Raw genomic sequence first — 25,907 nt, 5'->3', positions numbered from 1 at the left:
GGTTAGGGGGTTATATACATGTCTTCTATAGATAGGTTAGGGGGTTATATACATGTCTTCTATAGATAGGTTAGGGGTTATATACATGTCTTCTATAGATAGGTTAGGGGTTATATACATGTCTTCTATAGATAGGTTAGGGGTTATATACATGTCTTCTATAGATAGGTTAGGGGTTATATACATGTCTACTATAGATAGGTTAGGGGTTATATACATGTCTTCTATAGATAGGTTAGGGGTTATATACATGTCTTCTATAGATAGGTTAGGGGTTATATACATGTCTTCTATAGATAGGTTAGGGGTTATATACATGTCTTCTATAGATAGGTTAGGGGGTTATATACATGTCTTCTATAGATAGGTTAGGGGTTATATACATGTCTTCTATAGATAGGTTAGGGGGTTATATACATGTCTTCTATAGATAGGTTAGGGGTTATATACATGTCTTCTATAGATAGGTTAGGGGGTTATATACATGTCTTCTATAGATAGGTTAGGGGTTATATACATGTCTTCTATAGATAGGTTAGGGGTTATATACATGTCTTCTATAGATAGGTTAGGGGGTTATACACATGTCTTCTATAGATAGGTTAGGGGTTATATACATGTCTTCTATAGATAGGTTAGGGGTTATATACATGTCTTCTATAGATAGGTTAGGGGGTTATATACATGTCTTCTATAGATAGGTTAGGGGTTATATACATGTCTTCTATAGATAGGTTAGGGGTTATATACATGTCTTCTATAGATAGGTTAGGGGTTATATACATGTCTTCTATAGATAGGTTAGGGGGTTATATAACATGTCTTCTATAGATAGGTTAGGGGTTATATACATGTCTTCTATAGATAGGTTAGGGGTTATATACATGTCTTCTATAGATAGGTTAGGGGTTATATACATGTCTTCTATAGATAGGTTAGGGGTTATATACATGTCTTCTATAGATAGGTTAGGGGTTATATACATGTCTTCTATAGATAGGTTAGGGGTTATATACATGTCTTCTATAGATAGGTTAGGGGTTATATACATGTCTTCTATAGATAGGTTAGGGGTTATATAACATGTCTTCTATAGATAGGTTAGGGGTTATATACATGTCTTCTATAGATAGGTTAGGGGTTATATACATGTCTTCTATAGATAGGTTAGGGGTTATATACATGTCTTCTATAGATAGGTTAGGGGTTATATACATGTCTTCTATAGATAGGTTAGGGGTTATATACATGTCTTCTATAGATAGGTTAGGGGTTATATAACATGTCTTCTATAGATAGGTTAGGGTTATATAACATGTCTTCTATAGATAGGTTAGGGGGTTATATACATGTCTTCTATAGATAGGTTAGGGGTTATATACATGTCTTCTATAGATAGGTTAGGGGTTATATACATGTCTTCTATAGATAGGTTAGGGTTATATACATGTCTTCTATAGATAGGTTAGGGGTTATATAACATGTCTTCTATAGATAGGTTAGGGGTTATATACATGTCTTCTATAGATAGGTTAGGGGTTATATACATGTCTTCTATAGATAGGTTAGGGGTTATACACATGTCTTCTATAGATAGGTTAGGGGTTATATACATGTCTTCTATAGATAGGTTAGGGGTTATATACATGTCTTCTATAGATAGGTTAGGGGTTATATACATGTCTTCTATAGATAGGTTAGGGTTATATACATGTCTACTATAGATAGGTTAGGGGTTATATACATGTCTTCTATAGATAGGTTAGGGGTTATATACATGTCTACTATAGATAGGTTAGGGGTTATATACATGTCTTCTATAGATAGGTTAGGGGTTATATACATGTCTACTATAGATAGGTTAGGGGGTTATATACATGTCTTCTATAGATAGGTTAGGGGTTATATACATGTCTTCTATAGATAGGTTAGGGGTTATATACATGTCTTCTATAGATAGGTTAGGGGTTATATACATGTCTTCTATAGATAGGTTAGGGGTTATATACATGTCTACTATAGATAGGTTAGGGGTTATATACATGTCTTCTATAGATAGGTTAGGGGTTATATACATGTCTTCTATAGATAGGTTAGGGGTTATATACATGTCTTCTATAGATAGGTTAGGGGTTATATACATGTCTTCTATAGATAGGTTAGGGGTTATATACATGTCTTCTATAGATAGGTTAGGGGTTATATACATGTCTTCTATAGATAGGTTAGGGTTATATACATGTCTTCTATAGATAGGTTAGGGGTTATATACATGTCTTCTATAGATAGGTTAGGGGTTATATACATGTCTTCTATAGATAGGTTAGGGTTATATACATGTCTTCTATAGATAGGTTAGGGTTATATACATGTCTTCTATAGATAGGTTAGGGGTTATATACATGTCTTCTATAGATAGGTTAGGGGTTATATACATGTCTTCTATAGATAGGTTAGGGGTTATATACATGTCTACTATAGATAGGTTAGGGGTTATATACATGTCTTCTATAGATAGGTTAGGGGTTATATAACATGTCTTCTATAGATAGGTTAGGGGTTATATACATGTCTTCTATAGATAGGTTAGGGGTTATATACATGTCTTCTATAGATAGGTTAGGGGTTATATACATGTCTTCTATAGATAGGTTAGGGGTTATATAACATGTCTTCTATAGATAGGTTAGGGGTTATATACATGTCTTCTATAGATAGGTTAGGGGTTATATACATGTCTTCTATAGATAGGTTAGGGGTTATATACATGTCTTCTATAGATAGGTTAGGGGTTATATAACATGTCTTCTATAGATAGGTTAGGGGTTATATACATGTCTTCTATAGATAGGTTAGGGGTTATATAACATGTCTTCTATAGATAGGTTAGGGTTATATACATGTCTTCTATAGATAGGTTAGGGGTTATATACATGTCTACTATAGATAGGTTAGGGTTATATACATGTCTACTATAGATAGGTTAGGGGTTATATACATGTCTTCTATAGATAGGTTAGGGGGTTATATACATGTCTTCTATAGATAGGTTAGGGGTTATATACATGTCTACTATAGATAGGTTAGGGGTTATATACATGTCTTCTATAGATAGGTTAGGGGTTATATACATGTCTTCTATAGATAGGTTAGGGGTTATATACATGTCTTCTATAGATAGGTTAGGGGTTATATACATGTCTACTATAGATAGGTTAGGGGTTATATACATGTCTTCTATAGATAGGTTAGGGGTTATATACATGTCTTCTATAGATAGGTTAGGGTTATATACATGTCTTCTATAGATAGGTTAGGGGTTATATACATGTCTACTATAGATAGGTTAGGGGTTATATACATGTCTTCTATAGATAGGTTAGGGGTTATATACATGTCTTCTATAGATAGGTTAGGGGTTATATAACATGTCTTCTATAGATAGGTTAGGGGTTATATACATGTCTACTATAGATAGGTTAGGGGTTATATACATGTCTTCTATAGATAGGTTAGGGGGTTATATACATGTCTTCTATAGATAGGTTAGGGGTTATATACATGTCTTCTATAGATAGGTTAGGGGTTATATACATGTCTACTATAGATAGGTTAGGGGTTATATACATGTCTTCTATAGATAGGTTAGGGGTTATATACATGTCTACTATAGATAGGTTAGGGGTTATATACATGTCTACTATAGATAGGTTAGGGTTATATACATGTCTTCTATAGATAGGTTAGGGGTTATATACATGTCTACTATAGATAGGTTAGGGGTTATATACATGTCTTCTATAGATAGGTTAGGGGTTATATACATGTCTACTATAGATAGGTTAGGGGTTATATACATGTCTTCTATAGATAGGTTAGGGGTTATATACATGTCTTCTATAGATAGGTTAGGGGTTATATACATGTCTTCTATAGATAGGTTAGGGGTTATATACATGTCTTCTATAGATAGGTTAGGGGTTATATACATGTCTTCTATAGATAGGTTAGGGGTTATATACATGTCTACTATAGATAGGTTAGGGGGTTATATACATGTCTTCTATAGATAGGTTAGGGGGTTATATACATGTCTTCTATAGATAGGTTAGGGGTTATATACATGTCTTCTATAGATAGGTTAGGGGTTATATACATGTCTTCTATAGATAGGTTAGGGGTTATATACATGTCTTCTATAGATAGGTTAGGGGTTATATAACATGTCTTCTATAGATAGGTTAGGGGTTATATACATGTCTTCTATAGATAGGTTAGGGGGTTATATAACATGTCTTCTATAGATAGGTTAGGGGTTATATAACATGTCTTCTATAGATAGGTTAGGGGTTATATACATGTCTTCTATAGATAGGTTAGGGGTTATATACATGTCTTCTATAGATAGGTTAGGGGTTATATACATGTCTTCTATAGATAGGTTAGGGGTTATATAACATGTCTTCTATAGATAGGTTAGGGGTTATATACATGTCTTCTATAGATAGGTTAGGGGTTATATACATGTCTACTATAGATAGGTTAGGGGTTATATAACATGTCTTCTATAGATAGGTTAGGGGTTATATACATGTCTTCTATAGATAGGTTAGGGGTTATATACATGTCTTCTATAGATAGGTTAGGGGTTATATAACATGTCTTCTATAGATAGGTTAGGGGTTATATACATGTCTTCTATAGATAGGTTAGGGGTTATATACATGTCTTCTATAGATAGGTTAGGGGGTTATATACATGTCTTCTATAGATAGGTTAGGGGTTATATACATGTCTACTATAGATAGGTTAGGGGTTATATACATGTCTTCTATAGATAGGTTAGGGGTTATATACATGTCTTCTATAGATAGGTTAGGGGTTATATAACATGTCTTCTATAGATAGGTTAGGGTTATATAACATGTCTTCTATAGATAGGTTAGGGGTTATATACATGTCTTCTATAGATAGGTTAGGGGTTATATACATGTCTTCTATAGATAGGTTAGGGGTTATATACATGTCTTCTATAGATAGGTTAGGGGTTATATACATGTCTTCTATAGATAGGTTAGGGGGTTATATACATGTCTTCTATAGATAGGTTAGGGGTTATATACATGTCTTCTATAGATAGGTTAGGGGTTATATAACATGTCTTCTATAGATAGGTTAGGGGTTATATACATGTCTTCTATAGATAGGTTAGGGGTTATATAACATGTCTTCTATAGATAGGTTAGGGGTTATATACATGTCTTCTATAGATAGGTTAGGGGTTATATACATGTCTTCTATAGATAGGTTAGGGGTTATATACATGTCTTCTATAGATAGGTTAGGGGTTATATAACATGTCTTCTATAGATAGGTTAGGGGTTATATACATGTCTTCTATAGATAGGTTAGGGGTTATATACATGTCTTCTATAGATAGGTTAGGGGGTTATATACATGTCTTCTATAGATAGGTTAGGGGTTATATACATGTCTACTATAGATAGGTTAGGGGTTATATAACATGTCTTCTATAGATAGGTTAGGGGTTATATACATGTCTTCTATAGATAGGTTAGGGGTTATATAACATGTCTTCTATAGATAGGTTAGGGGTTATATACATGTCTACTATAGATAGGTTAGGGGTTATATAACATGTCTTCTATAGATAGGTTAGGGGTTATATACATGTCTTCTATAGATAGGTTAGGGGTTATATACATGTCTTCTATAGATAGGTTAGGGGTTATATACATGTCTTCTATAGATAGGTTAGGGGTTATATAACATGTCTTCTATAGATAGGTTAGGGGTTATATACATGTCTTCTATAGATAGGTTAGGGGTTATATAACATGTCTTCTATAGATAGGTTAGGGGTTATATACATGTCTACTATAGATAGGTTAGGGGTTATATAACATGTCTTCTATAGATAGGTTAGGGGTTATATACATGTCTTCTATAGATAGGTTAGGGGTTATATACATGTCTTCTATAGATAGGTTGGGGTTATATACATGTCTACTATAGATAGGTTAGGGGTTATATAACATGTCTTCTATAGATAGGTTAGGGTTATATACATGTCTTCTATAGATAGGTTAGGGGTTATATAACATGTCTTCTATAGATAGGTTAGGGGTTATATACATGTCTTCTATAGATAGGTTAGGGGTTATATACATGTCTTCTATAGATAGGTTAGGGGGTTATATACATGTCTTCTATAGATAGGTTAGGGTTATATACATGTCTTCTATAGATAGGTTAGGGGTTATATAACATGTCTTCTATAGATAGGTTAGGGGTTATATACATGTCTTCTATAGATAGGTTAGGGGTTATATACATGTCTTCTATAGATAGGTTAGGGGTTATATACATGTCTTCTATAGATAGGTTAGGGGTTATATACATGTCTACTATAGATAGGTTAGGGGTTATATAACATGTCTTCTATAGATAGGTTAGGGGTTATATACATGTCTTCTATAGATAGGTTAGGGGTTATATACATGTCTTCTATAGATAGGTTAGGGGTTATATACATGTCTACTATAGATAGGTTAGGGGTTATATAACATGTCTTCTATAGATAGGTTAGGGGGTTATATACATGTCTTCTATAGATAGGTTAGGGGGTTATATACATGTCTTCTATAGATAGGTTAGGGGTTATATACATGTCTTCTATAGATAGGTTAGGGGGTTATATAACATGTCTTCTATAGATAGGTTAGGGGTTATATACATGTCTTCTATAGATAGGTTAGGGGGTTATATAACATGTCTTCTATAGATAGGTTAGGGGTTATATACATGTCTTCTATAGATAGGTTAGGGGTTATATACATGTCTTCTATAGATAGGTTAGGGGTTATATAACATGTCTTCTATAGATAGGTTAGGGGTTATATACATGTCTTCTATAGATAGGTTAGGGGTTATATACATGTCTTCTATAGATAGGTTAGGGGGTTATATACATGTCTTCTATAGATAGGTTAGGGGGTTATATACATGTCTTCTATAGATAGGTTAGGGGTTATATACATGTCTTCTATAGATAGGTTAGGGGTTATATACATGTCTTCTATAGATAGGTTAGGGGGTTATATACATGTCTTCTATAGATAGGTTAGGGTTATATAACATGTCTTCTATAGATAGGTTAGGGGTTATATACATGTCTTCTATAGATAGGTTAGGGGTTATATAACATGTCTTCTATAGATAGGTTAGGGGTTATATACATGTCTTCTATAGATAGGTTAGGGGTTATATACATGTCTTCTATAGATAGGTTAGGGGTTATATACATGTCTTCTATAGATAGGTTAGGGGTTATATAACATGTCTTCTATAGATAGGTTAGGGGTTATATACATGTCTTCTATAGATAGGTTAGGGTTATATACATGTCTTCTATAGATAGGTTAGGGGTTATATAACATGTCTTCTATAGATAGGTTAGGGGTTATATACATGTCTTCTATAGATAGGTTAGGGTTATATACATGTCTTCTATAGATAGGTTAGGGGTTATATAACATGTCTTCTATAGATAGGTTAGGGTTATATACATGTCTTCTATAGATAGGTTAGGGGTTATATACATGTCTTCTATAGATAGGTTAGGGTTATATACATGTCTTCTATAGATAGGTTAGGGGTTATATACATGTCTTCTATAGATAGGTTAGGGGTTATATACATGTCTACTATAGATAGGTTAGGGGTTATATACATGTCTTCTATAGATAGGTTAGGGGTTATATACATGTCTACTATAGATAGGTTAGGGGTTATATACATGTCTACTATAGATAGGTTAGGGGTTATATACATGTCTTCTATAGATAGGTTAGGGGTTATATACATGTCTTCTATAGATAGGTTAGGGTTATATACATGTCTTCTATAGATAGGTTAGGGTTATATACATGTCTACTATAGATAGGTTAGGGTTATATAACATGTCTTCTATAGATAGGTTAGGGGTTATATACATGTCTTCTATAGATAGGTTAGGGGTTATATACATGTCTACTATAGATAGGTTAGGGGTTATATACATGTCTTCTATAGATAGGTTAGGGGTTATATACATGTCTTCTATAGATAGGTTAGGGTTATATACATGTCTACTATAGATAGGTTAGGGGTTATATAACATGTCTTCTATAGATAGGTTAGGGGGTTATATACATGTCTTCTATAGATAGGTTAGGGGTTATATACATGTCTTCTATAGATAGGTTAGGGTTATATACATGTCTTCTATAGATAGGTTAGGGGGTTATACACATGTCTTCTATAGATAGGTTAGGGGTTATATACATGTCTTCTATAGATAGGTTAGGGGGTTATATACATGTCTTCTATAGATAGGTTAGGGGTTATATACATGTCTTCTATAGATAGGTTAGGGGTTATATACATGTCTTCTATAGATAGGTTAGGGGTTATATACATGTCTTCTATAGATAGGTTAAGGGTTATATATCTTTTGGGGTTAAATAAATATATAAGGTATATCTCATACAACTTTTGAAGTGAATATCGTGGCATCTTCAAGTGAGAAAAACACTGTTGAAAAGGACCGGACAACTGAACGTGGAAAAGACATTCACGGTGGTAGGCAGGAGAAATATTCTGTCATTGTTGATAGAGATTAAATATGGAATCTGTCTGATATACATAAAGATTGTCAGAGTTGAGCAGGTTCCGAGTTGAAACCAACATGTGCATGTCATTATTGCGGGATTTCTGGTCACTGTGGCAACGAGAATGTCTGAGAGAAAAAAAGCGTCCTTATGAGAAGTGGGGAATCAAAGGCCGTCTACGAGAAAATGGAAACAGGACAACAGCCCTGACGACACAATGCTGATGCAGAATTTTAAGAAGCTCTCTCCGGCTCAGCAGCAGAGTTTTCTGGATGCCGTGGAGACATGCACCCGGTTTCTATTCTGCTGAACGAATACTGTTGTTGGTTTCAACTCTGAACCTGCTCAACTCTGACGACAGCCGGTTATTAAGTTGATTGACGTCTCTGTCCATTCGTGACAGATGTCGCCGTTCCTTTGTCTCTCCCAAATCATCGTGTATGGGATCGCATCAACCGATGTGCGGTGCCCCATTTTTCGAGGAGTTGAGTGCATTTTCCTCTCCCGTGTTTTACGGCCCATCTCAGCTGGTGTACATATGAAATCGGATGGGATATATGTGAACATTATGATGAACACCTTTGCAGTAGATATTGTTTAGTAGATACGGGTTCTGAGGTCACGGTATTACCCGTATATGTCCTCAGTACACAGGCAAGAAGATGAGAGTAATGGGAGTGGGGGAGGGGGAGACATATGAAGCAGACCAAGGAGGTTGTAGCGTTGCATGGTGGGGGGGTCGGAGGGGAAGTAGGGAGACCACTCCTCTCCCATCAGTCCATCCTCTCCCATCAGTCCATCCTCTCCATCGGTCCATCCTCTCCCATCAGTCCATCCTCTCCCATCAGTCCATCCTCTCCCATCAGTCCATCCTCTCCATCAGTCCATCCTCTCCATCAGTCCATCCTCTCCCATCAGTCCATCCTCTCCCATCAGTCCATCCTCTCCATCAGTCCATCCTCTCCCATCAGTCCATCCTCTCCATCAGTCCATCCTCTCCATCAGTCCATCCTCTCCATCAGTCCATCCTCTCCCATCAGTCCATCCTCTCCCATCAGTCCATCCTCTCCATCAGTCCATCCTCTCCCATCAGTCCATCCTCTCCATCAGTCCATCCTCTCCATCAGTCCATCTCTCCCATCAGTCCATCTCTCCAGTCCATCCTCCATCAGTCCATCCTCCCATCAGTCCATCCTCTCCATCAGTCCTCCATCAGTCCATCTCCCATCAGTCCATCCTCTCCATCAGTCCATCCTCTCCCATCAGTCCATCCTCTCCATCAGTCCATCCTCTCCATCAGTCCATCCTCTCCATCAGTCCATCCTCTCCATCAGTCCATCCTCTCCATCAGTCCATCCTCTCCCATCAGTCCATCTCTCATCAGTCCATCCTCTCCCATCAGTCCATCCTCTCCATCAGTCCATCCTCTCCATCAGTCCATCCTCTCCCATCAGTCCATCCTCTCCATCAGTCCATCCTCTCCCATCAGTCCATCCTCTCCCATCAGTCCATCCTCTCCATCAGTCCATCCTCTCCATCAGTCCATCCTCTCCATCAGTCCATCCTCTCCCATCAGGCCATCCTCTCCCATCAGGCCATCCTCTCCATCAGTCCATCCTCTCCATCACTCCATCCTCTCCCATCAGTCCATCCTCTCCATCCAGTCCATCCCCTCCCATCAGTCATTCCTCTCCATCGTCCAACCCCCTCATCAGTCCATCCTCTCCCATCAGTCCATCCTCTCCATCAGTCCATCCTCTCCCATCAGTCCATCCTCTCCCATCAGTCCATCCTCTCCCATCAGTCCATCCTCTCCCATCAGTCCATCCTCTCCCATCAGTCCATCCTCTCCATCAGTCCATCCTCTCCCATCAGTCCATCCTCTCCATCAGTCCATCCTCTCCCATCAGTCCATCCTCTCCCATCAGTCCATCCTCTCCATCAGTCCATCCTCTCCCTTCAGTCCATCCTCTCCATCAGTCCATCCTCTCCATCAGTCCATCCTCTCCATCAGTCCATCCTCTCCATCAGTCCATCCTCTCCATCAGTCCATCCTCTCCCATCAGTCCATCCTCTCCCTTTCAGTCATTCCTCTCCATCAGTCCATCCTCTCCCCATCAGTCCATTCTCTCCATCAGTCCATCCTCTCCATCAGTCCATCCTCTCCATCAGTTCATCCTCTCCCATCAGTCCATCCTCTCCATCAGTCCATCCTCTCCCATCAGTCCATCCTCTCCATCAGTCCATCCTCTCCATCAGTCCATCCTCTCCCTTCAGTCCATCCTCTCCATCAGTCCATCCTCTCCCATCAGTCCATCCTCTCCATCAGTCCATCCTCTCCCATCAGTCCATCCTCTCCCATCAGTCCATCCTCTCCATCAGTCCATCCTCTCCCATCAGTCCATCCTCTCCCATCAGTCCATCCTCTCCATCAGTCCATCCTCTCCCATCAGTCCATCCTCTCCCAGTCCATCCTCCCATCAGTCCATCCTCTCCATCAGTCCATCCTCTCCCATCAGTCCATCCTCTCCCATCAGTCCATCCTCTCCATCAGTCCATCCTCTCCATCAGTCCATCCTCTCCCATCAGTCCATCCTCTCCCATCAGTCCATCCTCTCCATCAGTCCATCCTCTCCATCAGTCCATCCTCTCCCATCAGTCCATCCTCTCCCATCAGTCCATCCTCTCCATCAGTCCATCCTCTCCCATCAGTCCATCCTCTCCCATCAGTCCATCCTCTCCCATCAGTCCATCCTCTCCATCATTTGATCCATCGCTGATCCGACGTGTGATGAAGGATGGACGTGTGATGAAGGATGGGCGTGTGATGAGGATGGACGTGTGATGAAGGATGGACGTGTGATGAAGGGATGGGCGTGTGATGAAGGATGGACGTGTGATGAAGGATGGACGTGTGATGAAGGATGGACGTGTGATGAGATGGACGTGTGATGAAGGATGGGCGTGTGATGAAGGATGGACGTGTGATGAAGGATGGACGTGATGGGCGTGTGATGAAGGACACGCTGCTCCATCGTGGAGAGAGGAGGGGTGGTCTGTCACACCCTGACCATAGTTTGCTTTGTCTGTTTCTATGTTTGTTTGGTCAGGGTGTGATCTGAGTGGGCATTCTATGTTGTGTGTCTAGTTTGTCTGTTTCTATGTTTTGTTTGGTCAGTGGTGTGATCTGAGTGGGCATTCTATGTTGTGTGTCTAGTTTGTCTGTTTCTGTGTTTGGGCCTGATATGGTTCTCAATCAGAGGCAGGTGTTAGTCATTGTCTCTGATTGGGTTTTGTGGGTGATTGTCTCCTGTGTCAGTGTTTGTACCACACGGGACTGGTTTCGGGTTTTCACATTTATTGTTTTGTAGTTTGTTCATGTATAGTTTATTTATTAAAGAACCATAAATAATAACCACGTTGCGTTTTGGTCCGCCTCTCCTTCAACGGAAGAATCCCGTGACAGAATCACCCACCACAACAGGACCAAGCAGCGTGGTGACAGGCAGCGGCAGCAGGAGCAGCGCGAGGAGTACTGGACATGGGAGGATGAGTTGGATGGAAAAGGACCCTGGGCACAGCCAGGAGAATATCGCCGCCCCAGAGAAGAGCTGGAGGCGGCAAAGGCGAAGAGGCACTGGTATGAGGCGGCGTGGATGGAAGCCCGAGAATCAGCCCCAAAAATGTATTGGGGGGCACACAGGAAGTGTGGCGAAGCCAGGTAGAAGACCTGCGCCAACTTCCTGTGCTTACCGGGGCTAGAGTTTCTAGTGCTTGTGTTTCTAGCTACAACAGTGCAGTAATACCTCGCAATACAATAGACACACAATCCAGAAAAGTAAAAATAAAGAAATTAAGAAATATCAGAAATATCAGAAAGAGAAATGTCACTTAACCGTTAGTGTTCCAGGGTCACTGTTGATAATGTCTGACCCTGACTGTGACCTCACTCTCTGAGGGTCACTGTTGATAATGTCTGACCCTGACTGTGACCTCACTCTCTGAGGGTCACTGTTGATAATGTCTGACCCTGACTGTGACCTCACTCTCTGAGGGTCACTGTTGATAATGTCTGACCCTGACTGTGACCTCACTCTCTGAGGGTCACTGTTGATAATGTCTGACCCTGACTGTGACCTCACTCTCTGAGGGTCACTGTTGATAATGTCTGACCCTGACTGTGACCTCTCACTCTCTGAGGGTCACTGTTGATAATGTCTGACCCTGACTGTGACCTCACTCTCTGAGGGTCACTGTTGATAATGTCTGACCCTGACTGTGACCTCACTCTCTGAGGTCACTGTTGATAATGTCTGACCCTGACTGTGACCTCACTCTCTGAGGGTCACTGTTGATAATGTCTGACCCTGACTGTGACCTCACTCTCTGAGGGTCACTGTTGATAATGTCTGACCCTGACTGTGACCTCACTCTCTGAGGGTCACTGTTGATAATGTCTGACCCTGACTGTGACCTCACTCTCTGAGGGTCACTGTTGATAATGTCTGACCCTGACTGTGACCTCACTCTCTGAGGGTCACTGTTGATAATGTCTGACCCTGACTGTGACCTCACTCTCTGAGGGTCACTGTTGATAATGTCTGACCCTGACTGTGACCTCACTCTCTGAGGGTCACTGTTGATAATGTCTGACCCTGACTGTGACCTCACTCTCTGAGGGATGTCTCGGGGGAATTGAGGTATGCAACAACAACAAACACACCTGTGTGAAACAGGACAAAATATATATGTCTCATCTTGATTATAGTCGTGTGGTCCAGTGCTGAAGGAAAGACCTAGTTAAGCTGCAGCTGGTCCAGAACAGAGCGGCACAGATTTACTCTTCATTGTGATCAGAGGGATGATATAAATACCATTCGTGCCAGAGTTGAGGAGAGAGACTGACTGTATCACTTCTGCACTGACGTTGCGGTTAAAGTTCGTAAGGACACGTACTCATGTCTATAACATCTAAAGACCTGCATCACTATGCTGAGGGATCCCCGTATCTAAAAGGATGTATTTGGGTGTTTTTGGAGTGTTTGTTTGGGTTTGTTCATGTTTTTGGGGGAGGGGGCCCTATACTACAAAGCGAGGATGAGGAAGTGATTTACTGTTTTGGGGTAAGTTTCTCTAAAACAGCCTTCCGAGTGGTGCAGTGGTCTAAGGCACTGTATCGTTGCCGGCCGCGACCGGAAGACCCATGGGGGCGGTCGCACAATGGTCCAGTGTCACCCGGGTTAGGAGAGGGTTTGGCTGGCAGGGATGTTCTTGTCCCATCGCTCTCTAGCGTCTCCTGTGGTGGGCCGGCCGCAACCGGAAGACCCATGGGGCGGTCGCACAATTGGTCCAGTGTCACCCAGGTTAGGAGAGGGTTTGGCTGGCAGGGATGTTCTTGTCCCATCGCTCTCTAGCGCCTCCTGTGGTGGGCCGGGCGCAGTGCATGCTGACACGGTCGCCAGGTGTATGGTGTTTCCTTCACCAGGTGTACGGTGTTTCCTTCACCAGGTGTACGGTGTTTCTCCACCAGGTGTACGGTGTTTCCTCCACCAGGTGTACGGTGTTTCCTTCACCAGGTGTACGGTGTTTCCTTCACCAGGTGTACGGTGTTTCCTCCACCAGGTGTACGGTGTTTCCTCCACCAGGTGTACGGTGTTTCCTTCACCAGGTGTACAGTGTTTCCTTCACCAGGTGTACAGTGTTTCCTTCGCCAGGTGTACGGTGTTTCCTTCACCAGGTGTACGGTGTTTCCTTCGCCAGGTGTACGGTGTTTCCTTCACCAGGTGTACGGTGTTTCCTTCGCCAGGTGTACGGTGTTTCCTTCACCAGGTGTACGGTGTTTCCTCCACCAGGTGTACGGTGTTTCCTTCACCAGGTGTACGGTGTTTCCTTCACCAGGTGTACGGTGTTTCCTTCACCAGGTGTACGGTGTTTCCTTCACCAGGTGTACAGTGTTTCCCTTCACCAGGTGTACGGTGTTTCCTCCACCAGGTGTACGGTGTTTCCTCCACCAGGTGTACGGTGTTTCCTTCACCAGGTGTACGGTGTTTCCTTCACCAGGTGTACGGTGTTTCCTTCACCAGGTGTACGGTGTTTCCTCCACCAGGTGTACGGTGTTTCCTTCACCAGGTGTACGGTGTTTCCTTCACCAGGTGTACGGTGTTTCCTTCACCAGGTGTACGGTGTATCCTCCACCAGGTGTACGGTGTATCCTCCACCAGGTGTACGGTGTTTCCTTCACCAGGTGTACAGTGTTTCCTTCACCAGGTGTACGGTGTTTCCTTCACCAGGTGTACGGTGTTTCCTTCACCAGGTGTACGGTGTTTCCTTCACCAGGTGTACGGTGTTTCCTTCACCAGGTGTACGGTGTTTCCTCCACCAGGTGTACGGTGTTTCCTTCACCAGGTGTACGGTGTTTCCTTCACCAGGTGTACGGTGTTTCCTTCACCAGGTGTACAGTGTTTCCTTCACCAGGTGTACGGTGTTTCCTTCACCAGGTGTACAGTGTTTCCTCCACCAGGTGTACAGTGTTTCCTCCACCAGGTGTACAGTGTTTCCTTCACCAGGTGTACGGTGTTTCCTTCACCAGGTGTACGGTGTTTCCTTCACCAGGTGTACGGTGTTTCCTCCACCAGGTGTACGGTGTTTCCTTCACCAGGTGTACGGTGTTTCCTTCACCAGGTGTACGGTGTTTCCTTCACCAGGTGTACGGTGTTTCCTTCACCAGGTGTACGGTGTTTCTCCACCAGGTGTACGGTGTTTCCTTCACCAGGTGTACAGTGTTTCCTTCACCAGGTGTACGGTGTTTCCTTCACCAGGTGTACAGTGTTTCCTTCACCAGGTGTACGGTGTTTCCTTCACCAGGTGTACAGTGTTTCCTCCACCAGGTGTACAGTGTTTCCTCCACCAGGTGTACAGTGTTTCCTTCACCAGGTGTACGGTGTTTCCTTCACCAGGTGTACGGTGTTTCCTTCACCAGGTGTACGGTGTTTCCTTCACCAGGTGTACGGTGTTTCTCCACCAGGTGTACGGTGTTTCCTTCACCAGGTGTACGGTGTTTCCTTCACCAGGTGTACGGTGTTTCCTTCACCAGGTGTACGGTGTTTCCTTCACCAGGTGTACGGTGTTTCCTTCACCAGGTGTACGGTGTTTCCTTCGCCAGGTGTACGGTGTTTCCTTCGCCAGGTGTACGGTGTTTCCTCCACCAGGTGTACGGTGTTTCCTCCGGCTTCCAGGTGAAGCGAGCATTGAGTCAAGAAGCAGTGCAGCTTGGCTGAGTCTTGTTTCGGAGGTGTGATAGCAGAATCAGGTAGCCTAGTGGTTAGAGCGTTGGACTAGTAACTGGAAGGTTGCAAGTTCAAACCCCTGACAAGGTACACATCTGTCGTTCTGCCCTGAACAGGCAGTTAACCCGCTGTTCCTAGGCCGTCATTGAAAATAAGATTTCATTCTTAACTGACTTGCTTAGTTAAATAAAGGTAAAATAAAATAAAAAAAATCTATGTTACCTATCTTATTTATTGTCATTAGAATGTCTTCATTTGGACTATACTGTTGGCAGTTTGCAGTTATCCCTTCTCTGGGCTCAGTTACTTGGGTCCCAGAGAGGGGAGAGGTCAGGTTTGTCTAATCTGTGAATGTGTAACTATTCCTAAACCATGTGAAGGGATGGCGTGATTAATGTGGAACCAGTTAGTTGGCTCCACAATGTCTATGTGCCAGTCACTCCTCTCTGTGACCTTGATCTGTGCCTTCTGGCAGGGTTCAGAGCAGACAGACTGTATAATGGTGGAGGGGTTAGCCCACATCTCTTCGTCGTCCATCCTCAGTCCTCCCTGGTCCCAGCTCCCACATGGATATAACTGTACTGCTCCACACCACCGCCACCCAGACGTGTGCATGTGTGTGTTCGTACCTGTGTGTGTGTGTGTGTGGGGGGGTGTTTGTGTACCTGTCAAGTCGTCGGTAGGCCAGGCCCCTAGGTCACAGGCACGGCAGGTGTACTCATCAAACACAAACTCATTGTCTTTACAGGGAGTACAGGTCCAGCAGCAGCTGACCTCACCTTTACGGATCACCTGGGGACAGGTAGAGGAGAGATGAGTCAGGGTGTTACAGATTACCTGGGGACAGGTAGAGAGGAGAGATGAGTCAGGGTGTTACAGATTACCTGGGGACAGGTAGAGGAGAGATCAAACAGGGTGTTACAGATTACCTGGGGACAGGTAGAGAGGAGAGATCAAACAGGGTGTGGAAAATACATAAAAAATAGAGAACTGTCCGAGTGGATTAGAATCCAGCGACATTATGTCCTAACTGTGTTACCGGAAGCTTCCAGTGTGTATTCTAGGTCTACTCTGTGTGTATTCTAGGTCTACTCTGTGTGTATTCTATGTCTACTCTGTGTGTATTCTAGGTCTACTCTGTGTGTATTCTAGGTCTACTCTGTGTGTATTCTAGGTCTACTCTGTGTGTATTCTAGGTCTACTCTGTGTGTATTCTAGGTCTACTCTGTGTGTATTCTAGGTCTACTCTGTGTGTCTGTGTGTATTCTAGGTCTACTCTGTGTGTATTCTAGGTCTACTCTGTGTGTATTCTAGGTCTACTCAGTGTGTATCCCAAGTCTACTCTGTGTGTATTCTAGGTCTACTCTGTGTGTCTTCTAGGTCTACTCTGTGTGTATCCCAAGTCTACTCTGTGTGTATTCTAGGTCTACTCAGTGTGTATTCTAGGTCTACTCTGTGTGTATTCTAGGTCTACTCTGTGTGTCTTCTAGGTCTACTCTGTGTGTATTCTAGGTCTACTCTGTGTGTATTCTAGGTCTACTCTGTGTGTATTCTAGGTCTACTCTGTGTGTATTCTAGGTCTACTCTGTGTGTATTCTAGGTCTACTCTGTGTGTATTCTAGGTCTACTCTGTGTGTATCCCAGGTCTACTCTGTGTGTATTCTAGGTCTACTCTGTGTGTCTGTGTGTATTCTAGGTCTACTCTGTGTGTATTCTAGGTCTACTCTGTGTGTATTCTAGGTCTACTCTGTGAGTATTCTAGGTCTACTCTGTGTGTATTCTAGGTCTACTCTGTGTATTCTAGGTCTACTCTGTGTGTATTCTAGGTCTACTCTGTGTGTATCCCAGGTCTACTCTGTGTGTATTCTAGGTCTACTCTGTGTGTATCCCAGGTCTACTCTGTGTGTATCCCAAGTCTACTCAGTGTGTATTCTAGGTCTACTCTGTGTGTATTCTAGGTCTACTCTGTGTGTATTCTAGGTCTACTCTGTGTGTATTCTAGGTCTACTCTGTGTGTATCCCAGGTCTACTCTGTGTGTATTCTAGGTCTACTCAGTGTGTATTCTAGGTCTACTCTGTGTGTATTCTAGGTCTACTCTGTGTGTATTCTAGGTCTACTCTGTGTGTATCCCAGGTCTACTCTGTGTGTATTCTAGGTCTACTCTGTGTGTATCCCAGGTCTACTCTGTGTGTATTCTAGGTCTACTCTGTGTGTATTCTAGGTCTACTCTGTGTGTATCCCAGGTCTACTCTGTGTGTATTCTAGGTCTACTCTGTGTGTATTCTAGGTCTACTCTGTGTGTATTCTAGGTCTACTCTGTGTATTCTAGGTCTACTCTGTGTGTATCCCAGGTCTACTCTGTGTGTATTCTAGGTCTACTCTGTGTGTATCCCAGGTCTACTCTGTGTGTATTCTAGGTCTACTCTGTGTGTATTCTAGGTCTACTCTGTGTGTATCCCAGGTCTACTCTGTGTGTATCCCAGGTCTACTCTGTGTGTATTCTAGGTCTACTCTGTGTGTATTCTAGGTCTACTCTGTGTGTATTCTAGGTCTACTCTGTGTGTATTCCAGGCCTACTCTGTGTGTATCCCAGGTCTACTCTGTGTGTATTCTAGGTCTACTCTGTGTGTATTCTAGGTCTACTCTGTGTGTCTGTGTGTATTCTAGGTCTACTCTGTGTGTATTCTAGGTCTACTCTGTGTGTATTCTAGGTCTACTCTGTGTGTATTCTAGGTCTACTCTGTGTGTATCCCAGGTCTACTCTGTGTGTATTCTAGGTCTACTCTGTGTGTATCCCAGGTCTACTCTGTGTGTATCCCAGGTCTACTCTGTGTGTCTGTGTGTATTCTAGGTCTACTCTGTGTGTCTACTCTGTGTGTATCCCAGGTCTACTCTGTGTGTATCCCAGGTCAACTCTGTGTGTATCCCAGGTCTACTCTGTGTGTGTCCCAGGTCAACTCTGTGTGTATCCCAGGTCTACTCTGTGTGTATCCCAGGTCTACTCTGTGTGTATCCCAGGTCAACTCTGTGTGTATCCCAGGTCAACTCTGTGTGTATCCCAGGTCAACTCTGTGTGTATCCCAGGTCTACTCTTGTAGTTAGCAGACACATTTGCTGTGACTCAATCAGAAAGCGCATCAGACTTCCCTTTTCCCTTCGCTCGGCTTGTTATACACACTGACAGCTCGCTAGCTAATATCCATGTGATTCGTCATAGTAGCAGGCGATCAGGAGGCAGCAGAACTCTGAACGGTCAGACAGACCCAAACATGCGAAGGGAGAAGTGATCGGTTGAAACAAGTGAACGGAGAAATCCACCTTCTCTCTATCCAATCAGAGCAGTCGGCCCGACCTTCTCTCTATCCAATCAGAGCAGTCTGCCCGAACTTCTCTCTATCCAATCAGAGCAGTCTGCCCGACATTCTCTTTACAGCCTAGTCAGAAGAGGGTTTGTTTTTTAGAGCACGGAGCACATGAATGATTGTTTTTTAGAGCAAATGAATGATTGTTTTTAGAGCGCGGAGCACATGAAGGATTGTTCTTTAGACCACGGAGCACATGACATATTGTTCTTTAGACCACGGAGCACATGACGGTTTGTTTTTTAGAGCACGGAGCACATGATGGATTACGTGTTGGCAGCCGAAAAATACTTTAATATTAAAATCCATCGCAGATCGGACTTGCAAGAGGCTGCCTATCACAGTCTGATGACACTGAATGTTGTGCTTCGGAAACAGGAAGGTCTGTAGACCTGGTGGGGATTTAATGTTCTGGATCACAGACACCCATAACTTCAGAGCCAAAGAACAATCAAGATGTGCCAAGGGTTGTGTGTGTGTGTGTGTGTGTGTGTGTGTGTGTGTGTGTGTGTGTGTGTGTGTGTGTGTGTGTGTGTGTGTGTGTGTGTGTGTGTGTGTGTGTGTACCTACCTTGATCTGTGCCTTCTGGCAGGGTTCAGAGCAGACAGACTGTATAATGGTGGAGGCGTTAGCCCACATCTCTTCGTCGTCCATCCTCAGTCCTCCCTGGTCCCAGCTCCCCACATGGATATAACTGTACTGCTCCCCACCGCCACCGCCACCATCACCGCCACCGCCCAGACGCTTAAAGTTCATGATCTCATACCTAAAACACACACATTCCACAAGGGTCAATAATAACAATCACTAGATCATCAAAACAGCACTTCCAATAAAACCCCCTTTCTTTCTTTCTTTCTTTCTTTCTTTCTTTCTTTCTTTCTTTCTTTCTTTCTTTCTTTCTTTCTTTCTTTCTTTCTTTCTTTCTTTCTTTCTTTCTTTCTTTCGCCCCTAAAAAAAATGTCTCAGCTGGTCAAACAGAAGAGTCTGTCCAGACACACACACACACACACACACAAAAACACACTCACGCACACACACACTCATGCACACTCACACTCACACACACACACACACACACACACACACACACACTCTCACACACCTGCCCGGTGAGTCTCCGTTCTGGTCAAAATGGATAGTTTCTCCAGAGACTCCAGTGAAGTTGGTCCTCATCAGGAACTCCAGCAGCTTACGACCGTCGATAGGCCGCATGGCATCACAAAGACCCTGGTAACCATGACAAAGTAGAGAGAGGTGTTAACACAGACCCTGGTAACCAGGACAGAACAGAGAGAGGTGTTAACACAGACCCTGGTAAACAGGACAGAACAGGGAGAGGTGTTAACACAGACCCTGGAAACCAGGACAGAACAGAGAGAGGTGTTAACACAACACAGACCCTGGTAATCAGGACAGAACAGAGAGAGGTGTTACCACAGACCTAGGTAACCAGGACAGAACAGAGAGAGGTGTTAACACAGACCCTGGTAACCAGGACACAACAGAGAGAGGTGTTAACACAGACCCTGGTAACCAGGACAGAACAGAGAGGTGTTAACACAGACCCTGGTAACCAGGACAGAACAGAGAGAGGTGTTAACACAGACCCTGGTAACCAGGACAGAACAGAGAGAGGTGTTAACACAGACCCTGGTAACCAGGACACAACAGAGAGAGGTGTTAACACAGACCCTGGTAACCAGGACAGAACAGAGAGAGGTGTTAACACAGACCCTGGTAACCAGGACAGAACAGATAGAGGTGTTAACACAGACCCTGGTAACCAGGACAGAACAGAGAGAGGTGTTAACACAGACCCTGGTAACCAGGACAGAACAGAGAGAGGTGTTAACACAGACCCTGGTAACCAGGACAGAACAGAGAGAGGTGTTAACACAGACCCTGGAAACCAGGACAGAACAGAGAGAGGTGTTAACACAGACCCTGGTAACCAGGACAGAACAGAGAGAGGTGTTAACACAGACCCTGGTAACCAGGACAGAACAGAGAGAGGTGTTAACACAGACCCTGGTAACCAGGACACAACAGAGAGAGGTGTTGTTAACACAGACCCTGGTAACCAGGACAGAACAGAGAGAGGTGTTAACACAGACCCTGGTAACCAGGACAGAACAGAGAGAGTGTTAACACAGACCCTGGTAACCAGGACAGAACAGAGAGAGGTGTTAACACAGACCCTGGTAACCAGGACAGAACAGAGAGAGGTGTTAACACAGACCCTGGTAACCAGGACAGAACAGATAGAGGTGTTAACACAGACCCTGGTAACCCAGGACACAACAGAGAGAGGTGTTAACACAGACCCTGGTAACCAGGACAGAACAGAGAGAGGTGTTAACACAGACCCTGGTAACCAGGACAGAACAGAGAGAGGTGTTAACACAGACCCTGGTAACCAGGACAGAACAGAGAGTGTTAACACAGACCCTGGTAACCAGGACACAACAGAGAGAGTGTTAACACAGACCCTGGTAACCAGGACAGAACAGAGAGAGGTGTTAACACAGACCCTGGTAACCAGGACAGAACAGATAGAGGTGTTAACACAGACCCTGGTAACCAGGACAGAACAGAGAGGTGTATGTTAACACAGACCCTGGTAACCAGGACAGAACAGAGAGAGGTGTTAACACAGACCCTGGTAACCAGGACAGAACAGAGAGGTGTTAACACAGACCCTGGAAACCAGGACAGAACAGAGAGAGTGTTAACACAGACCCTGGTAACCAGGACAGAACAGACCCTGGTAGGACAGAACAGAGAGGTGTTAACACAGACCCTGGTAACCAGGACAGAACAGAGAGAGGTGTTAACACAGACCCTGGTAACCAGGACACAACAGAGAGAGGTGTTAACACAGACCCTGGGACAGAACAGAGAGGTAACACAGGACAGAACAGAACAGAGAGGTGTTAACACAGACCCTGGTAACCAGGACAGAACAGAGAGAGGTGTTAACACAGACCCTGGTAACCAGGACAGAACAGAGAGAGTGTTAACACAGACCCTGGTAACCAGGACAGAACAGAGAGAGGTGTTAACACAGACCCTGGTAACCAGGACAGAACAGAGAGAGGGTGTTAACACAGACCCTGGTAACCAGGACACAACAGAGAGAGGTGTTAACACAGACCCTGGTAACCAGGACAGAACAGAGAGAGGTGTTAACACAGACCCTGGTAACCAGGACAGAACAGATAGAGGTGTTAACACAGACCCTGGTAACCAGGACAGAACAGAGAGAGGTGTTAACACAGACCCTGGTAACCAGGACAGAACAGAGAGAGTGTTAACACAGACCCTGGTAACCAGGACAGAACAGAGAGGTGTTAACACAGACCCTGGTAACCAGGACAGAACAGAGAGAGGTGTTAACACAGACCCTGGTAACCAGGACAGAACAGAGAGAGGTGTTAACACAGACCCTGGTAACCAGGACAGAACAGACCCTTTTAACCAGACAGAACAGTGTTAACACAGACCCTGGTAACCAGGACAGAACAGAGAGAGGTGTTAACACAGACCCTGGTAACCAGGACACAACAGAGAGTGTTAACACAAACACACAGACCCTGGTAACCAGGACAGAACAGAGAGGTGTTAACACAACACAGACCCAGGTAACCAGGACAGAACAGAGAGAGGTGTTAACACAGACCCTGGTAACCAGGACAGAACAGAGAGGTGTTAACACAGACCCTGGTAACCAGGACAGAACAGAGAGAGGTGTTAACACAGACCCTGGTAACCAGGACAGAACAGAGAGAGGTGTTAACACAGACCCTGGTAACCAGGACAGAACAGAGAGGTGTTAACACAGACCCTGGTAACCAGGACAGAACAGAGAGAGTGTTAACACAGACCCTGGTAACCAGGACACAACAGAGAGAGGTGTTAACACAGACCCTTTTAACCAGGACAGAACAGAGAGAGGTGTTAACACAGACCCTGGTAACCAGGACAGAACAGAGAGAGGTGTTAACACAGACCCTGGTAACCAGGACAGAACAGAGAGAGGTGTTAACACAGACCCTGGTAACCAGGACAGAACAGAGAGAGGTGTTTACACAGACCCTTTTAACCAGGACAGAACAGAGAGGTGTTAACACAGACCCTGGTAACCAGGACAGAACAGAGAGAGGTGTTTACACAGACCCTTTTAACCAGGACAGAACAGAGAGGTGTTAACACAGACCCTGGTAACCAGGACAGAACAGAGAGGTGTTAACACAGACCCTGGTAACCAGGACAGAACAGAGAGAGGTGTTAACACAACACAGACCCTGGTAACCAGGACAGAACAGAGAGAGTGTTAACACAGACCCTGGTAACCAGGACAGAACAGAGAGGTGTTAACACAGACCCTGGTAACCAGGACAGAACAGAGAGAGGTGTTAACACAGACCCTGGTAACCAGGACAGAACAGAGAGAGGTGTTAACACAGACCCTGGTAACCAGGACACAACAGAGAGGGTGTTACCACAGACTCTGGTAACCAGGACAGAACAGAGAGAGTGTTAACACAGACCCTGGTAACCAGGACAGAACAGATAGAGGTGTTAACACAGACCCTGGTAACCAGGACAGAACAGATAGAGGTGTTAACACAGACCCTGGTAACCAGGACAGAACAGATAGAGGTGTTAACACAGACCCTGGTAACCAGGACAGAACAGAGAGAGGTGTTAACACAGACCCTGGTAACCAGGACACAACAGAACAGAGAGGTGTTACCACAGACTCTGGTAACCAGGACAGAACAGAGAGAGGTGTTAACACAGACCCTGGTAACCAGGACAGAACAGAGAGAGGTGTTAACACAGACCCTGGTAACCAGGACACAACAGAGAGAGGTGTTACCAACACAGACTCTGGTAACCAGGACAGAACAGAGAGAGGTGTTAACACAGACCCTGGTAACCAGGACAGAACAGAGAGGGTGTTAACACAGACCCTGGTAACCAGGACAGAACAGAGAGAGGTGTTAACACAACACAGACCCTGGTAACCAGGACACAACAGAGAGAGGTGTTAACACAGACCTGGTAACCAGGACAGAACAGAGAGTGTTAACACAGACCCTGGTAACCAGGACACAACAGAGAGAGGTGTTAACACAGACCCTGGTAACCAGGACACAACAGAGAGAGGTGTTAACACAGACCCTGGTAACCAGGACAGAACAGAGAGAGGTGTTAACACAGACCCTGGTAACAGGACACAACAGACAACAGAGAGGTGTTAACACAGACCTGGGTAACCAGGACACAACAGAGAGAGGTGTTAACACAGACCCTGGTAACCAGGACACAACAGAGAGAGGTGTTAACACAGACCCTGGTAACCAGGACAGAACAGAGAGAGGTGTTACCACAGACCTGGTAACCAGGACAGAACAGAGAGAGGTGTTAACACAGACCCTGGTAACCAGGACAGAACAGAGAGAGGTGTTAACACAACACAGACCCTGGTAACAGGACACAACAGAGAGTGTTAACACAGACCCTGGTAACCAGGACAGAACAGAGAGGTGTTAACACAGACCCTGGTAACCAGGACAGAACAGAGGAGGTGTTAACACAGACCCTGGTAACCAGGACACAACAGAGAGAGTGTTAACACAGACCCTGGTAACCAGGACAGAACAGAGAGAGGTGTTAACACAGACCCTGGTAACCAGGACACAACAGAGAGTGTTAACACAGACCCTGGTAACCAGGACAGAACAGAAGAGAGTGTTACCACAGACCCTGGTAACCAGGACAGAACAGAACAGGAGAACAGAGTGTTAACACAGACCCTGGTAACCAGGACAGAACAGAGAGAGGTGTTAACACAGACCCTGGTAACCAGGACACAAGAGAGAGAGGTGTTAACACAGACCCTGGTAACCAGGACAGAACAGAGAGAGGTGTTAACACAGACCCTGGTAACCAGGACAGAACAGAGGAGGTGTTAACACAGACCCCGGGTAACCAGGTGTTAACACAACACAGGACCAGGTAAACAGGACACAACAGAGAGGTGTTAACACAGACCCTGGTAACCAGGACAGAACAGAGAGAGGTGTTAACACAGACCCTGGTAACCAGGACAGAACAGAGGGAGGTGTTAACACAGACCCTGGTAACCAGGACACAACAGAGAGAGGTGTTAACACAGACCCTGGTAACCAGGACACAACAGAGAGAGGTGTTAACACAGACCTGGTAACCAGGACAGAACAGAGAGAGGTGTTAACACAGACCCTGGTAAACAGGACACAACAGAGAGAGGTGTTAACACAGACCCTGGTAACCAGGACAGAACAGAGAGAGAGGTGTTAACACAGACCCTGGTAACCAGGACAGAACAGAGAGAGAGTGTTAACACAGACCCTGGTAACCAGGACACAAATAGAGAGGTGTTAACACAGACCCTGGTAACCAGGACAGAACAGAGAGAGGTGTTACCACAGACCCTGGTAACCAGGACAGAACAGAGAGAGGTGTTAACACAGACCCTGGTAACCAGGACAGAACAGAGAGAGTGTTAACACAGACCCTGGTAACCAGGACACAC

General features: G+C 43.9%; 1 pseudogene; it reads right to left on the bottom strand.

The window, feature by feature from the left end:
* LOC127919359 (metabotropic glutamate receptor 5-like) overlaps positions 1–25,907 on the bottom strand; it is a 91,633-nt pseudogene that overhangs the window by 41,583 nt on the left and 24,143 nt on the right.

The sequence above is a fragment of the Oncorhynchus keta genome, unplaced genomic scaffold (assembly GCF_023373465.1).
Source record: "Oncorhynchus keta strain PuntledgeMale-10-30-2019 unplaced genomic scaffold, Oket_V2 Un_contig_16448_pilon_pilon, whole genome shotgun sequence".
Taxonomy (NCBI): Eukaryota; Metazoa; Chordata; class Actinopteri; order Salmoniformes; family Salmonidae; genus Oncorhynchus; species Oncorhynchus keta.
Note: the sequence above shows the minus strand (reverse complement) of the source record. Positions and strands in the feature narration are given on the sequence as shown.